The 19,097-nt window shown below is 45.5% G+C and overlaps 1 protein-coding gene across 5 annotated transcripts in view; it reads right to left on the reverse strand.

The window, feature by feature from the left end:
* Window positions 1-19,097, reverse strand: part of LOC126278363 (uncharacterized) — an 830,119-nt gene that overhangs the window by 248,498 nt on the left and 562,524 nt on the right. The window lies entirely within an intron of this gene.

Below are 19,097 nucleotides of genomic sequence, written 5' to 3' on the forward strand. Positions count from 1 at the left end.
TTATCCTCATGGTCTCTTCGCGAGATATACGTACGAGGGAGCAATATACTGCTTGACTCTTCGGCGAAGGTGTCTTCTCGAAACTTCAACAAAAGCCCATACCGAGCTACTGAGCGTCTCTCCTGCACAGTCTTCTACTCGAGTTTATCTATCATCTCCGTAATGCTTTCGCGATTACTAAATGATCCTGTAACGAAGCGCGCTGCAATCCGTTGGATCTTCTCTATCTCTTCTATCAACTCTATCTGGTACGGACCCCACACTGCCGAGCAGTATACAAGCAGTGGGCGAACAAGCGTACTGTAACCTACTTCCTTTGTTTTCGGATTGCATTTCCTTAGAATTCTTCCAATGAATATCAGCCTGGCATCTGCTTTATCAACTGTCAACTTTATATGATCATTCCATTTTAAATCACTCGTAATGCGTACTCCCAGATAATTTATGGAATTAACTGTTTCCAGTTGCTGACGTGCTATATTGCAGCTAAATGATAAGGGATCTATATTTCTATGTATTCCCAGCACATTACACTTGTCTACATTGAAATTCAATCGTCATTCCCTGCTCCATGCGTCCATTCGCTGCACATCCTCCTGCATTTCAGTACAATTTTCCGTTGTTACAACCTCTCGATATACCACAGCATCATCCGGAAAAGGCCTCAGTCAACTTCCGATCTCATCCACAAGGTCATTTATGTATATTGTGAATAGCAACGGTCCTATGACACACCCCTGCTTCACACCTGAAATCACTCTTACTTCGAAGACTTCACTCCATTGAGAATCACATGCTGCGTTCTGTTATCTAGGAACTCGTCAATCCAATCACACAGTTGGTCTGATAGTGCATATGCTCTTACTTTATTCATTAAACGACTGTGGGGAACTGTATCCACCGCCTTGCGGAAGTCAAGAAACACGGCATCTACCTGTGAACCCGTGTCTATGGCCCTGTGAGTCTCGTAGACGAATAGCGCGAGCTCGGTTTCACACGACCGTCTTTTTCAAAACCGACGTTGATTCCTACAGAGTAGATTTCTGGTATCCAGAAAAGTTATTATACTCTAACATAATACGTGTTCCAAAATTCTACAACTGATCGACGTTAGAGATAGAGGTCTATAGTTCTGCACATCTGTTCGGCGTCCCTTCTTGAAAACGGTGATGATCTGAGCTCTTTTCCAATCCTTTGTAACGCTACGCTCTTCTAGAGACCTACGGTACACCGCTGCAAGAAGGGGGGCAAGTTCCTTCACGTACTCTGTATAAAATCGAACTGGTATCCCATCAGGTCCAGCGCCGTTTCCTATTTTAAGCGATTTTAATTGTTTCTCTATCCCTCTGTCGTCTATTTCGATATCTACCATTCTGTCATCTGTGCGACAATCTAGAGAAGGAACAACAGTGCAGTTTTCCTCTGTGAAACAGCTTTGGAAAAATATATTTAGTATTTCGACCTTTAGTCTGTCATCCTCTGTTTCAGTACCATTTTGGTCACAGAGTGTCTGGACATTTTGTTTTGATCCACCTACCGCTTTGACATAAGACAAAAAAATGTCTTAGGATTTTCTGCCAAGTCAGTACATAGAACTTTACTTTCAGTTATAAGTTGGCACAGTGGATAGGCCTTGAAAAACTGAACACAGATCAATCGAGAAAACAGGAAGAAGTTGTGTGGAACTATGAAAAAAAAGCAAAATATACGAACTGAGTAGTCCATGCGCAAGATAGGCAACATTAAGGATATTGTCAGCTCAGGGGCACCGTGGTCCCGTGGTTGGCGTGAGCAGCTCCGGAACGAAAGGTCCTTGATTCTAATCTTCGCTCGAGTGAAAACTTTACTTTCTTTATTTTCGCAAAGTTATGATCCGTCCGTTCATTCATTGACGCCTCTGTAATAAGTTTAGTGTCTGTGTTTTGCGGCCGCACCGCAAAACCGTGCGATTAGTAGACGAAAGGACGTGCCTCTCCAATGGGCACCGAAAACATTTGATCGCAAAGTCATAGGTCAACCTATTTCTCCACATGTAAACAACACATCTGATATATTCTATACGACACTGGTGACGGCATGTGCGTCACATGACAGGAATATGTTGTCGACCAACCTAACTTGTACACTTGGCGAATGGGTAAAAAGATTCTTCTACCTTGCCCAATTTAGGTTTTCTTGTGGATGTGATAATCACTCCGAAGAAAGTGATGAAAACATAAGAGTTTGTCACATAAACTGCAACAAGTGAATGCAACAGTTTCACAGTCGCACAGTTTTCCCTGTGCTGTGTCAAAACATATGTTTTTAACGTTTTCAAATTTTTCCGTGTGTAGGCCCTCAAATCCTCCATATGCCCAAGCAAATCTGAACATGTCCTGGAATTTCAGAGAGCGAAGTTGATTATTTTCGAGTGCCTGAACTTTGATAACTGTCTGAAAATAAAAAAGTAAAACTTTTCACTCGAGGGAAGACGTGAACTAAGGACCTTTCGTTCCGCAGCTGCTCACGGTAACCACGGGACCAAGGCGCTCCTGAGCTCACAGTATCCTTGATGTTGCCTATCTTCGGCATGGACTCAATTTGTATATCTTGCTTATTTTTTTCATAGTTCCAGACAACTTCCTCCTATTTTCTCGATTGATCTGTGTTCAGTTTTTCAAGGCCTATCCACCGTGCCAACTTATAGCTAAATCTGAGGTGGGTGCGATGGGGAGGTTCCCTTGTGAGGTCATTAGTCCCCTAGACTTAGAACTACCTAAACCTAACTAACCTAAGGACATCACACACATACATGCCCGAGGCAGGATTCGACCCTACGACGTAGGAGCAGCAGCTGCTGAAGCGCCTAGAACCGCTTGGCCACAGCGGCCGGCCTATTGGGAAGAACTTCTGTCAAAGACAAAATGTTCGTTCGGCCTGAGGCGTCCGTTTGTGTTGGTTATGTACCTGAGGTCGATGAGACTGGCGACACACTATCAAATTTTCGGAAAAACATCACTCACGCGATTCCGAAGATGGCAACAGCAGATATGTGCGAGAACTATCCTATAACCAGCTTAACAGCTCATGAATCCGAGCTCGTGACAAGAATAATATACGGATGAATGGAAAAGAAAATTGAGGATCTATTGGACGACGATCAATTTGGCTTTACGAGAAGGGAAGGTACCAGAGAGACATTTCTGGCGTTGCGCTTCGTAGTAGAAACAAGGCTCGAGAAAAATCATGACACGCTTATATGGCATATCGAACTGGAAAAAACGTTCGACAATGTAAATGGAGAAGTGAGCTACAGGGAAAGAAAAGTAATGTACATACAATAAGTACAAGAACCAAGAGGAAACAAGAGATTGGAAGACAAAGAACGAAGTGCTCACATTAAAAGGGGTGCAAAACACGGATCCAGACTTTCACCCCTACAATTCAATCTATACATCAAAGAAGCAATGAGGGTAATACAAGGAAGATTCAAGAGTTGGATAAAAACTCAAGGTCAAAGGGTTTCTGTTGTGGTTGGCAGGAGAGCCAACACAGGGTTGCTAAAGGATGCCTAAATGCACGCGTCTCAGCTCACGCAGGCTGGCGTGAGGTCTGGAACATGACAAGGGAATTAGAATTGAAAAAAAAGAAACGTAGCTGGTGGAATACTTAACTTTAATCCATTAATGGTGAACGTCGCTCTTGATGGTACATGATTAATAGAAACTGATCATTGCGCCTTACTAGGTCGTAGCAAATAACGTAGCTGAAGGCTATGCTAACTATCGTCTCGGCAAATGAAAGCGTAATTTGTCAGTGAACCATCGCTAGCAAAGTCGGCTGTACAACTGGGGCGAGTGCTAGGAAGTCTCTCTAGACCTGCCGTGTGGCGGCGCTCGGTCTGCAATCATTGATCGTGGCGATACGCGGGTCCGACGTATACTACCGGACCGCGGCCGATTTAAAGGCCACCACCTAGCAAGTGTGGTGTCTGGCGGTGACACCACAGTTTCAACAAGATTCGTTGATAACATTGGTATCGTCAGTCAAGGTGAGGAACAAGAGTCTCCGCCTCGTAAATGCGGGATCAGCGCAAGAAATTGCTAACCTAAGGGGACGGGGTTCGATTTCCGCCCGAGTGGGAGACTTTCCCCGCTCGGACACTCGGTGTTGTGTTGTTCTTACATTCGCATCGTCGCAACTCACTCGAAAGTCATGTCAAACACGCTCTCGTATCGCCTCCCCACTCAGACAGCTGAATGGGCACGAACCGAAAGCCAGTAAACTGAAATAATAATATAATCAATAAGGTTACCGAATCTGTTAAATGGAATGAACAGTCTAATGAATATAGAACATGGACTGAGAGAAAACAGGAAAAAGATCAAAGTAATGACAAGTAGAAGAAGTGAGAAAAGTGAGTAGTTTAACATCAAAACTGGTGATCACGAAATATACGAAATTAAGGAGTGCTGCTACCTTGGAAGCAAAATAATCCATGACGGACGAAGCAAGGAGGGCGTAAAAAGTAGACTATCACAGTCAAAGAGGGTATTCCTAGAGAAAACTGCTATTATCAAATATCGGACTTAATGTAAGAAAGACATTTCTGAGACTGTATGTTTAGAACGAAGCATTGCATGTAACTGAATTGTGGACCACGGGAAAAACTGAACATAAGAGAATAGAAGAATTTCAGACATGGTGCTATAGAAGGATGTTGAAAATTGAGTGGACTCATAAGGAATGGGAAGGTTCTCCACGAAATCGACGAGGAAACAAACATATGGGAAACACTGACAAGAGGGACAGGATGATAGAACATACGTTAAGGCATCAGGGAATAATCTCCGTAGTACTAAAGAAGTTATAGAGGGGAAAATCTGTAAGGGAAGACAGATTTGAATACATCCAACAAGTAACTGAGGAGGTGGGTTGCAAGTGACGAGCTTAACGCAGGAGAGGAATTCGTGGCGGGCCCCATATTAGTCAGAACACTGACGACCCAAAACAAAATACCCGTTTGAGGTGAAAGATTGTCATCACTCTCTTGTGTGTTACCTACGACCCAGTCATCTGCTCCATGCAAAAGTGGTAAGGCCCATCAAAATTAAAATTCCTGATTCGCTTCTAAAAACCTTCCTCCCCTGAGACACACTCATTCTTAAGGTCTTCTTGTTGAAAATCACTATCAGTTTAGTGGGGTAGGTAGTATGTAGCACACCTGGTTAGTAAACGCTGCTGGTTCGGTGAAATTCAGTCGTCTCAGGGCCGTCGAGTACTACAGGAAGCGCAGAGTCGCTGGTAAGCATCATCGGACATTTTGCCTCTAACGTCGCCTACCGCCCCTCGACGTTCGATGTAAAGGCTTTGAAGCACCTTGTATGAGAGTATAAACAAAATAAAAAGAGTTTTCTTAAAAAGCAAGGAATAAGGTTCAGTGTCTCATTAGAGGCCTATAGCGAAGAGAAAGAACACAGTTCAGTGAATCTATATCAGTAAACGCCTAAAACGATTAATCACTAGCCAGTTGCAGGTTGTCTATCTAAAGGCTTCAATGGGCAACAAAGATTCGATTTTCAGTACTTCATATAGTTATTGACCAAATTTAAAAATTTTAAATGCTCTCATGATGTACTCATTAATTTAATCTTACGTTGAAAGTTTAACACAGCAAATCAGTTATTACTGCTAGAAACACTGTACACGTCTTGAGGTAGCGCAACTCACAACGCGCATATTACCCGGACTAAATTCGTCTATTATTTGATAACGACAGCACTTCGCGAAGACGAAAATGTACACATGCACTGAAGAGCCACAGAAACTGGCACACCTGCCTAATACCGTGTAGGGCCCCTGTGAGCACGCAGAAGTGCCGCAACACAACGTGACATGGACACGGCTAATGTCGGAAGTAGTAATGGAGGGAATTGACTCCATGAATCCTGCAAGGCTGTTCATAAATCCGTAAGAGTAGGAGGGGGTGGAAATTTCTTCTCAACAGCACGTTGTAACGCATCCCAGATATTCTCAATAATGTTCATGTCTGGGGAGTCTGGCGGCCAGCGGAAGTGTTTAAATTTAGAAGAGTGTTCCTGGAGACACTCTGTAGCAATTCTGGACGTGTGGTGTGTCGCAATGCCCTGCTTAAATTGCCTAAGTCCGTCGGATTGTACAATGGACATGAATGGATGAAGTCCTTCTTGTCAGTGTTTTCCATATGTTTGCTTCATCACCGATTTCGTGGACAACCTTCCCATTCCTTATCAGTCGACCCAATTTTCAACATTCTTCTATAGCATCACGCCTGAAACTGTTCTTATGTTCCGATTTCCCCGTAGTCCACAATTCACACACATGCAATGTTGTGCTCTAAACATACAGTCTCAGAAATTTCTTTCTCAGATTAACTACAATATTTGATAATAGCGCCGGCCGGTGTGACTGTGCGGTTCTAGGCGCTTCAGTCTGGAACGGCGCGACCACTACGGTCGCAGGTTCGAGTCCTGCCTCGGACATGAAAGTGTGTGATGTCTTTAGGTTAGGTAGGTGTCAGTAGTTCTAAGTTCTAGGGGACTGATGCCCCATAGTGCTCAGAGCCATCTGAACCAATTCTGATAATAGCAGTTTTCTCTGGGAATGCCCTCTTTGGATGTGATAATCCGCTTTTTACGTCCTCCTTCCTTCGTACGTCATGGATTATTTTGCATCCGAGGTAGCAGCATTCCTTAATTTCGTCTATTTCGTGATCACCAGTTTTGATGTTAAGTTTCTCGCTTTTCTCATTCCTTCTACTTGTCATTAGTTTGATCTTTTTCCGGTTCGCTTTCGGTCCATGTTCTGTATTCATTAACCTGTTCATTCCATTTAACATATTTTGTAATCTTACTGACTACATTATTTCAGTTTATTGGCTTTCGCTTCGTACCCATACAGCTTTCTGAGTGGGAAGACGATACAACAGCGTGTTTGAGGCGACTTTCGAGTCAGTTGCGACGCTGCGAATGTAAGGACAACGCAACACCGAGAGCTCGAGAGGGCAAAGTCTTCGACCTGGGAGGCAATCGAGCCCGCTCCCCTTCGGTTATCAATTTCTTGCGCTGATCTCGCATCTAGACAAGATTTTCACGTACATGACAGTTATCAAGAGTTGTATCTATACGTATTGGTACCCTATATCACTGAAACTGCACACGGCCCGCACTATTACAGAGCTTCCACAAACTTGGACAGTTCCCTGCTAACCAGCAGGGTCGCTGGATTCATGCGGTTGTATCCATAGCGGTACACGTCCATCCGCTCGATGAAACGAGACTCCTACGACTAGGCAACATGTTTCTAGTCATCAACAGTCCAATGTCTTTGTTCACGGTCCCAGGCGAAGCGTAAAGCTGTATGTCGTGCAGTCATCAAGCCGATACCGATGATGTTTCTTTAAATGGTTCGCACGCTGACACTTGCTGATGGCCCAGTACTGATATCTGCAGCAATTCGCGGAAGGGTTGCCTTTCTGACACGTTAAACGATTCTGTTCAGTTGTCATTTGTGGCGTTCTGGCAGGATCTTTTCCCGGCCGCAGCGATGTCGCAGATTAGATGTTTTACCGGATTCCTGATATTCGTGGTACACTCGTGAAATGGTCGTACGAGAAAATCCCAACTTGATCGCTATCTCGGAGGTACTGCGTCCCATCGCCCGTGCACCGACTATAACACCACGTTCAAAGTGACTTCAATCTTGATAACTTGCGATTGTAGCAGCAGTAACCGATTAAACAATTGTGCAAGGCACTTGTTGTCGTATATAGGCGTTGCCGACCGCTCCGCCTGGTTACATATCTCTGTATTCGAATACGCATTCCTATAACTGTTTCTTTGGCGCTTCAGTGCAATTTCAAACCATTTATTCACGAGAGTTCGGTTCTTTAAAGAACTGGTGGTGGAGAGTGTTTACCGGTTCTTTGTAAATTTGACTCAATATTGTAATGACTGACCTGACATCACATACGCTTTCAACGCGTCAAGTTTCGTTTGCTCTTCCCTTCCTGGTGCTTCACTCTCTTTGTCACGCAGTGTATCAGACGTGTTTCGCGTTTTTCTTTGTGCCGGCAGGCACCTCAGTATGTGGCCGGCCAGTGGAGGGGACGTCCTTGCCTTGTCGATGGCACGTGGGGAGCATGGACTGGGCAGCAGTGAGCAGCTGGCGCCTTGCCCTCTATGTGCAGCACGTCGCTCGGCTGCGGCACCGTTACGCTGCCGCGGCTGATGACTCCTTTATGGTCATTCCCGAAGACACTCGTAACTGCACGACTGCTCGCCGCCACGTCGAGCGGCTCGTAACCCAGCCACTGCTACTGCCCCTCTAGCACCTGCTGTGTCTTAACAGCTAGGACGTTCACTTGGGTTCCCAAATCCGGGTTTCGTACCCGTAAACCTTACATACGTAATTCGCAAGCCAGAGCTCAGTGTAACTCCGGACTGAGCCGCAGCGTCAATTCACAGACTTCGTTGTTCAGGTGTATCGGAATTTTACCTCTGCCACCCCTGCGCATCATGGGATCTGCTGCTACCGTATTGAATCGTTCAGAAGGATGTACCATACACTTCAATTTTTTTTAGTTTATTGCATCTAAGTACGAGGGGCGTTCAGTAAGTAATGCGACACATGAAACTTCCTGGCAGATTAAAACTTTGTGCTGGACCGAGACTCGAACTCGGGAGTGTAGAAAACCCATTCTGGAATGCAACACATCTTTCTCCGAGAGCAGATTGGTTTCATTCTGGGTTCCAATACCCAATATTATTCCCCACTCTTTTGGCTACAAAACCTGTTTTTTAACGTAATGCGGCGGCCATACGCCATCTCATTGGGAGGGGCTGTATGCCCACATGGTACCGCTCTACTGATCTACATCGGAGCGAACGGCTTGCTGCATCAGTAACCTTTCCATAGAAACTGAAGTGCTATGTGTCTAGGGCCTCCCGCCGAGTAGACCAGTCGCCTGGTGCAAGACTTTCGAGTTCACGCCACTTCGGCGACTTGCGTGTCAATGAGGATGAAATGATGATGATAAGGACAACACAACACCCAGTCCTTCTACATCTACATCTACATCCATACTCCACAAGCCACCTGACGGTTTGAAGTGGACGGTACCTAGAGTACCTCTATTGCTTCTCCCCTCTATTCCAGTCTCGTATTGTTCGTGGAAAGAAAGATTGTCGGTATGCCTCTGTGTGGGCTCTAATCTCTCTGATTTTATCCTCATGGTCTCTTCGCGAGATATACGTAGGAGGGAGCAATATACTGCTTGACTCCTCGGTGAAGGTATGTTCTCGACACTTCAACAAAAGCCTGTACCGAGCTACTGAGCGTCTCTCTTGCACAGACTTCCACTGGAGTTTATCTATCATCTCTGAAACGCTTTCGCGATTACTAAATGATCCCGTAAAGAAATCTCCCACTGGAGTTTATCTGTCATCCTCCTCCTTGCCGGCAGTTGTGGCCGAGCGGTCCTAGGCGCTACAGTCTGGAACCGCGCGACCGCTACAGTTCGAATCCTGCCTCGGGTATGGATGTGTGTGATGTCGTCAGCTTAGTTAGGTTTAAGCAGTTCTAAGTTCTAGGGGACTGATGACCTCAGTAGTTAAGTCCCACAGTGCACAGAGCCATTTAAACCCAATCCTTGAGCGGAAAAAATCTTCGACTCAGTCCGGAATCGAACCCGGGTCGTAAGGTATGACATTTCGTCGCGCTGACCACTCAGCTACCAGGGGCGGACACCTCCCCATCATCCACGTACTGCTTCTCGTGGAGTGCGTCCCTCATTGGGCCAAACAGATGAAAGACGGAAGGTGCGACGTCCGGGCTGTGAGTGGGTCGAGGAAAAATAGTCCAATGAAGTTTCGTCAGGAATGAGATTTTCACTCTGCAGCGGAGTGTGCGCTGATATGAAACTTCCTGGCAGATTAAAACTGTGTGCCCGACCGAGACTCGAACTCGGGACCTTTGCCTTTCGCGGGCAAGTGCTCTACCAACTGAGCTACCGAAGCACGACTCAAACCCGGTACTCACAGCTTTACATCCGCCAGTACCTCGTCTCCTACCTTCCAAACTTTACAGAAGCTCTCCTGCGAACCTTGCAGAACTAGCACTCCTGAAAGAAAGGATATTGCGGGAACATGGCTTAGCCACAGCCTGGGGGATGTTTCCAGAATGAGATTTTCACTCTGCAGCGGCGTGTGCACTGATATGAAACTTCCTGGCAGATTAAAACTGTGTGCCGGACCGAGACTCGAACTCAGCACACAGTTTTAATCTGCCAGGAAGTTTCATATCAGTGCACACGCCGCTGCAGAGTGAAAATCTCATTCTGGAAACATCCCCCAGGCTGTGGCTAAGCCATGTTCCCGCAATATCCTTTCTTTCAGGAGTGCTAGTTCTGCAAGGTTCGCAGGAGAGCTTCTGTAAAGTTTGGAAGGTAGGAGACGAGGTACTGGCAGAAGTAAAGCAGTGAGTACCGGACGTGAGTCGTGCTACGGTAGCTCAGTTGGTAGAGCACTTAACCGCGAAAGGCAAAGGTCCCGAGTTCGAGTCTCGGTCGGGCACACGGTTTTAATCTGCCAGGAAGTTTCAAGTTTCATCAGCTTCTTTCGGGTGTGCAGACTTGTGTGAGTCCTTACATGGTCATTTAGGAGGGGAAGTTCGTTTGAATTTTTGTGTCAACGAACACGCTGAAGTTACTTCAATTTCTCGAGGGCAGTACAAAATACACTTCAGAGGTGATCGTTGGCACCACGAGGGAGGACATCAAACAGAAAAACCCCTTCCGATTCACAGACCAGCGTCGCCATGACTGAGGGCGCGGCTTTGAAGTTTTTCTTCGCAGGAGAGGCAGTATGTCGCCATTCTGTGGACTGCCATTTTGTTTCCGGTTCATCGCCTGTGACGATGTTCGACACAGAACTATGACGACCAGCCTCTTAAAGCGCAAGCAATTCCGCACCGTCGGTCCTTGTTTGCTCTTTATGGTCTTCTTTCAGGTGGCGAGAAACCCAATGGGCACACATCTTGGAGTACTGTAGCCGGTACACGAGTGTGTCAGCACTACTAACAGGGACGTCCAGTGGATCAGCGAGGTGTTTCACTGTGATCCGTCGATCACCGCGAGTGAGAGTGTCCGCACGTTCCAACACTGCAGGAGTCACAGCTGTGTGCGGCCGGCCGGCGCGGGGGATCGGACAGGTTTGTGCGAACTTGTCGCGATGATGAGAGACGCCCCGCCCAACGACTCGCCCCGCTTTTGATCACTGCCAAGTCTCCGTAGTCATTATGAAAGTGCCTATGAATGTCTGTGATAGTCTGGTTTTCAGCCAAAAGAAGCTCTATGATAGGCCCCTGCTTGGAACGCATCTCCATTAAATGAAATGGTAATTAAATGGACAATCTAACTGGAAAGAGGCGTTGATATACTTCATTGGGGACATGTTGAAAATGTGTGCCTTGACCGGGGCTCGAACCCCGGATTTCCTGCTTACATGGCAGACGCTCTATCAATCTGAGCAAGTGAGAGCACATAGGATAGTGCGCCTGCAGGGACTTGTCCCTTGCACGCTCCCCGTGAGACCCACATTCACAACATGTCCACACCACTACATTCGTAGTGCGCCTAACAGATGTTTGCCCTCCATTACAGACGCCATTCTGAAGGTTACCGATCGGAGCTTCATGAAACTATAGGGAATGAAGCGGGTATATTCCATGATATCCCACAACAGATTCCACATTTTCTTAATCAAAATTGGCCGAGAAAAAAACTGTGTTTCATTACTCACACATTTTAATATTCAATTACGTTACATTTTTTAAATACTTAAAATGTTTTCATGAAATTGAGCTTAACTGTAACATGTGCAGACGTACTACCTATAGCCACATACGAAAATCTGTAACAGACCACTTACGCTACCCAAACACGCTATCCGGACCGGCCCAAACTTCTATATGTCACACACCTATCTACTTCTTCTCATTTATGCATTTCACGAATAAATTTCATTATTTGAAACTGTAGGTCGTCATTAAATATAAATATACTTAATACTTAGTCACAAACGGACATCTAGCCCTTGTCCAGAGGTTGCACAAAATTGCTGGAACACCACGAGGAACGCATACCTGAACATAAATTCAAATGTTAGCCAAGCCTTCAGATTGCACTGTTGTACTTGATCTCTAACAGCAGCTGTCCACTGCCCTCAATACGTTGCAAGTGTCACTCGTGGTCAGAACAGCGTTCTGTGTAGCTGCGGTTGCGTAATGTCGGAGCTAAATGAATTCGAACGTGGGAAAATTGTTGGTAACGTATGGCGGATGCTTCTGAAAACGAAAGTGTGTACCGAGTGATATTAACAAACGACCACTAAAAAGGAATGTGACAGAGAATAAGGGGACTAGAGTTGCAAAAGTCACTGAACAACTAAATGCCGTACTCTCGAATCCTGCCAGCATCAAAACAACACGATGGAAGCTCCATAAGCAGCGAAATGCAGTGCGAACTGGAGACCTGAAACCACTCGTCACTGATGCAAATGCCCGCAACAGGGAACGTAGTGCCGAAGACATAAAACCTGGACTGTGGTCGGATGAGTCTTATATTACACTGTTTCCAACTTCTGGCCGAGTTTACATCCCAAGAGTGACACATTGTGGGGATTCTGTGACGATCTGGGCGGCAGGATCGTGGTATTCCATGTTTCCAATGGTTGCTCTGCAAGGTCGCATTTCTGTCAAGGACTATGTGACCATTCTGGCTTAGCGGGTCCAGCCCTCAGTACAACGCTTGTTGCCCAACGTGATGCTGTGTTTCAAGACGACAGGGCCGTTGTCCACACGGCTTGTATCATCCAGAACTCGTTTTGTGAGCACGAGGATCAATTGTCGCATCTCACCTGGCCACTAATGTCATATGATCTTTGTGTTCGACTTTCGAGAGATGGATGCATGATCGTTACCTACCCCCATCATCGTTATCTGTACTTGTCACTATTTTGCGGGAAGAGTGGTGCAAGATCCCTTAAAAACCATATAGGACCTGTATTTATCCATTCCAAGGCGACTGGAAGCAATTTGAATGCCAAGGGGCTTCCTACACCGTATTAGGCATGGTAATATGTTTATGATGTTTCCATATTCATACCCACTCCCTGTACGTATCTAATGGTATGTAGGGTTGCTATCAGAGATTCCTCACAACCTGCGCTGCATTCTTCTCTGATGTGTTTGATAGGATGCTTAGGCGTGCCGCAGTCGCATCCTGGTGAGGACAGCATTTTCCATTTAAAAAGTGAATCTGCGCATGTTCCATGTCTCATTCTAAGTCAGCTGAGAGTTGACTGTATCTTGCGGGGTTGGTCAAACCCAGCGACTATCTCAGTAATACAATTAGCATGTTGCTGGAGGATATTGGAGACATTCTTTCCTACTAAAACTGGCCATAAATTTTGGTTACAGGAGCGCTGGTTAACCGTGTCAGTGGACAGTACTTCACCGCAGCCTATACCGAGACCAGCATAAAAGCCACAGAGCTGTCGCTGGTGATAGCCAAGTGGTTCCAGAAAGGTTTTGCACGAGATTATTTATTGTCCTCAGCCTAGCGGCAGTTTTTGTGATGTGACATTTAACAGACGGCATTCTGTCTAGTGCGACACCCAAACATATTGTCTCTTTATGGTGGTTAAGACGTGTGTCACCACTACACTTCCAGAGACCTGTTGGATTGTCTTTTAGTAAGATGAAAGCAAGTTTTTATGTTTTAGTATCTTTACATCAAAGCATCCATTTTCGGAAATATTCTCGCAGTACAGAAAATCAGAATTCAGGACTTCTTCCATAGTTTCAAATCTAGTCGGCAAAACAATGTGGGTTTGTATAACACTTTATCAAGCACTGACAGAAAAATATGCGCTATCTAGCTGGTTTCACTCTCAGTAAGCTTGTAGCTGAAATGAATTACAAAAATGGAACTAACTTTATATTCTTCATAAAGCGTACTCAATCTACTAGCGGCAAAGGCTCTTGTACATAGTCAGTGGAAGGTGACAAAACTTTCATTCGTACTCAATCTACTAGTGGCAAAGGCTCTTGTACATAGTCAGTGGAAGGTGACAAAACTTTCATTAAGTCTGCACAGTAGCAGCAAAGTGTATTTAGCCATTCGGTTATGTTGTAGCCATTTCAAGTTGCAGCACAATAATATTCTACCAGTGGTCACTTCACCCTTTTTTTTGTGCGTAACCATCTATTCTTGAACTATTTCCTCCTCCTCATGAGTTCAGTGACATCGTATTTCTTTCATACGGCAAAATCACAGTGTTACTGATAACAGCACTTCAGCGCGCCGACGATAACGGAACAGTTGATTTTCACCTTTTAAAACACGATTAATGTCAGAGAAATGACGCTAGGAAAGTCGACGTTTATCGAGCTAGCAGAATCGGTTCAAGTAACTCGACAGAGGAACAGATTTCCGAAAGTCGCATTTCGTCTTCTCCAAGTCAAGTGGTACGTTAACGCAGTGAGTGAGTAGTCTCCTTGTATATAAGGAATATTCAGAGCCCTCGTACTTCGCTGTGTGTTGCATACATGTGCTCGCAAGAACCGCATTTGTGTACAAACTGGTTCTACGCACTAAAAACTATGCAAAATAACCGTCAACGTTGTTTAAATGGTATGTCTAAGAAATATGGAAGGAAAAATTCAGTAGGAAAAATGGACAAGCGGAGGAGAGACCAAAACCGTAACTTGTACTAAGACCTATTTGTCCGCAACGAAAGTGATTAACAGTAACAGAAAGTGAAATGCCGATTTGCTTAGCATAACAATTGAGAATCATACTGCATTAAATTACTCGAAAGAGTACTTTTTTCTCTTAAATATAAAGCGAGATTACACAGAATGACAGAAGCAAGGTCGCTATCAGATGTGGGTTTGTGCAGGCGAAGAAAAACTTTGTTCAACGTAAGATCATTAAATGGTATCAAACACTGTCAAGCAGCTAAGGGAGAGATTTGTGTACGTCCAGATATCAGAATTTCGCCTAAGTACAACTTGAACCATTGGAAATGGAAGAAGAAAAAGTTACTACAGAGAAATGTTAAAAATTAATTAGACAGGTAAACTGCGGAAAGAAGAGGTACTAAAAAGAGTAAGTGACGGAAAGCTTAAATAGACAATCCATACCAGGAGGAGAAACATGTTTGTAGCACCTGCAGCAACATACAGGATCAGATAACATAACGCTATAAAAGGTAACGAAGGCAAAAAATTATAATGACTGAGATACACTGTTTTTGGTAATCAGTTTTCTAACTGATGTGAATCAGCCCCACCGCAAGTTACTCACTTGTGCCAGCCCCTTCATCTCAGAGCGGCACCTGCACCTTACATTCTCAGTTACTTGTTTGTTGCATGTATTCCAATCTCTGTCTTCCACTTGCAGTTTTTATCCTCAACAGCTTCCGCTGGTACCACAGAAGTTATTCCCTGACGTCTTAACACAGGTCGCATGATCCGCTCTCTTGTTGTCGTCAGTGCTTATCGTATGTTCCTTTCTTCGTTGATTCTGTGGAGAAGCTCCGCACTCCTTATCAGTCCATCTAATTTTCAACATCCTTTTGTAGCACCACGTTTCAAACGCTTCGATTCTCTTCTGTTCCGGTTTTCGCACAGACCGTGATTCACTACCATGCAATGCTGTGATCCAAACGTACATTCTCAGAAACTTCTTCCCCAATTAAACACTATAACGTAAAGAAGATGTTGTTTGTAGAATGTATGTAGATACAAAACGGTTGGTTCGAGGTAGAAAGAAGGGCTAAATGGCGTCAAAAAAGTCGAAACAATGATGAAAAAACTGGTATAAAATTCACCAGTCTCTGGGACGCGTAGGTGTCCCGAACTGGAAACTGCAACTGTTCCCTCTCGATTACTGATGCAGACTGAATGAAGCGGTGCGGCAGTAAAACTTTACACTTCTACATGGCACTGATTAAAATTGCTGCTCTCTTATTCTGATCGATTTTTTGCTAGATCTTTATAGGCGTTCTGCCCATTTTCCTCCTTCGTAGTTAGTTGCTGCTTCCGCCCATATTCAAACGTGATAATCCCGTTCCTCTAATGACCTCGGTTTCAACCGATCATACAGCCACTACAAACTCTCAAAAGGAAACGACCAAGTCTCTGCGCGTGGGCGCTGGCCGTTCGCCCGATGTCGCCAGGCAGCTTCATCTCGACCACTGCACTTATTCCTTCCTCTCGTGATCATTTGCTGCGGAAAAATGTCCTTTTAATACCTTGAGTCTGATCACAGAGCCATATCCATACGTACTATACAGAGGATGTATTTATGTGTCATCTCCTCCTAAACCACAGGAGCAATTTCAACCAAGCTTGGTATACATATCCCTTACAGTCGGGCAACAATCGTTGTGGCGGTAAGAACCACCCACCTACCGCAGTTCAGCAGATATGACATCATAAACAACGAGATGCGTGAAAAACTACCGCAGTTTTCTTGACGTTGACATTTATTGCTTCTTTGTTACTAACTGTAATCGCAAAATATTTTGCTGGGAGTATCCATACGTGCCGCTGAATGTACCTACACAAATACATTTCTGTACAATACGTAGTTACATAGTTCCAAGAGAAATGACGTCATAAATATTGAGATGCCGGCAACTACCACATCTTTTCTAATAAGACTCTCCAACAGTCGAGTCAACTGAGGGAAATCCCTTGCACCTGGCAGCGATGTTGACAGCTAGAACTGAGAAGCGCAAATGGCTATAAGCGAAAACTTGGTGCCGCGCGGAATGGCAACGCGGTTTGAGACGCCATGTCACGGGTTGCGCGGCCCTTCCCGCCGGAGGTTCGAGTCCTCCCTCGGGCATGGTGTGTGTGTGTGTGTGTGTGTGTGTGTGTGTGTGTGTGTGTGTATGTTTGTGTGTGCGTGTGTGTTGTTCTTAGCATAAGTCTAGGGATCGATGACCTTAGCAGTTTGGTACCTTTGGAATGAACACACATTTGAACATTTGGAAACTGTGGCCATATACCGAGCTATGAAGAGGTGTTGCCATAGAGACGTTTACAAAATCGCTTTGTAGACGCGGGAAGCAGCAGCGCCTTGAGTACAGAAACTCTCCGGGATCATGTATCTTAATTTGCATACTGTACTTATACATCTGGACATTGAGCATATTTTTGTACGACTCTTTTATAATTTTACAGCTATTTTTCAACGAAGCCATGAAAATGAAATTTTTTCGACGCTTCACTATGAAAACCGTTCATTTTTTGTTTTCGTTTCTAATAGGAAATTGGCAAAATGAATGTATGAGCAATGCCGGGTTTGTCAGCTAGTACTCTGTGAGACATTATCTACGGAGAAGAGCAGTGCGAATGTTCACACGCGTGTTTGGCTGCTGAGAGACTTTAACAGGAAATAATAAAATTCTCTCGCGCTTCCAGCCGCGTTATGAGGATGTTTAACCACTTGACCGCGGCTGGAACCTTGAGAAAATTTTATTAGTTCACACCGCCATTAGACCAGATATAGTGTAGCAGATATGTTGAAAAATCTTGAGTGAAAGACATGAAAAGAAAGAGGGCGTGCAACTCGCGAGAACCGACTACGAAATTTTCAGGCAATAACTACGAATATTCTTCACCCCATCGTGCTTGTATCCCATAGAGATCGTGTAGGTAGAACCACGCAAATAAAATTTCACAGGTAAGACAAAGAAGTCATTTTGTCCACGCTCCATATGTGAATGGAACATTGAGAAATGCAAATATATGCAAAATAAAAAGTACCCTCTGCCACAAATTCGCAATTATTGGCACTATATAGATAGCAAACCTATCAGACATTGGGACGCTCTCATTGGATAGTAAGGAGACTATACAGGATGTAAGTGGTATAAGAACATATATTGTTATTATTGGTGCCTTAATATGTACCCACTTCAATATGTTGTTTTTTTCTCTGGGTCTAACAGTCTTTCCATAAGCACGTCACATTATTTACTACCTGTTGTTTTCTGCACGGTCGTAGCAGCACTACGCCTGTCGGTGTAGGCTAACCTTTTTGCGTCCATGTGTGTCCTGAGCTGCTGCCCAGAGAAAAATAAATACACTCCTGGAAATGGAAAAAAGAACACATTGACACCGGTGTGTCAGACCCACCATACTTGCTCCGGACACTGCGAGAGGGCTGTACAAGCAATGATCACACGCACGGCACAGCGGACACACCAGGAACCGCGGTGTTGGCCGTCGAATGGCACTAGCTGCGCAGCATTTGTGCACCGGCGCCGTCAGTGTCAGCCAGTTTGCCGTGGCATACGGAGCTCCATCGCAGTTTTTAACACTGGTAGCATGCCGCGACAGCGTGGACGTGAACCGTATGTGCAGCTGACGGACTTTGAGCGAGGGTGTATAGTGGGCATGCGGGAGGCCGGGTGGACGTACCGCCGAATTGCTCAACACGTGGGGCGTGAGGTCTCCACAGTACATCGATGTTGTCGCCAGTGGTCGGCGGAAGGTGCACGTGCCCGTCGACCTGGGACCGGACCGCAGCGACGCACGGATGCACGCCAAGACCGTAGGATCCTACGCAGTGCCGTAGGGGACCGCACCGCCACTTCCCAGCAAATTAGGGACACTGTTGCTCCTGGGGTATCGGCGAGGACCATTCGCAACCGTCTCCATGAAGCTGGGCTACGGTCCCGCACACCGTTAGGCCGTCTTCCGCTCACGCCCCAACATCATGCAGCCCGCCTCCAGTGGTGTCGCGACAGGCCTGAATGGAGGGACGAATGGAGACGTGTCGTCTTCAGCGATGAGAGTCGCTTCTGCCTTGGTGCCAATGATGGTCGTATGCGTGTTTGGCGCCGTGCAGGTGAGCGCCACAATCAGGACTGCATACGACCGAGGCACACAGGGCCAACAGCCGGCATCATGGTGTGGGGAGCGATCTCCTACACTGGCCGTACACCTCTGGTGATCGTCGAGGGGACACTGAATAGTGCACGGTACATCCAAACCGTCATCGA

The sequence above is a fragment of the Schistocerca gregaria genome, chromosome 6 (assembly GCF_023897955.1).
Source record: "Schistocerca gregaria isolate iqSchGreg1 chromosome 6, iqSchGreg1.2, whole genome shotgun sequence".
Lineage (NCBI taxonomy): Eukaryota > Metazoa > Arthropoda > Insecta > Orthoptera > Acrididae > Schistocerca > Schistocerca gregaria.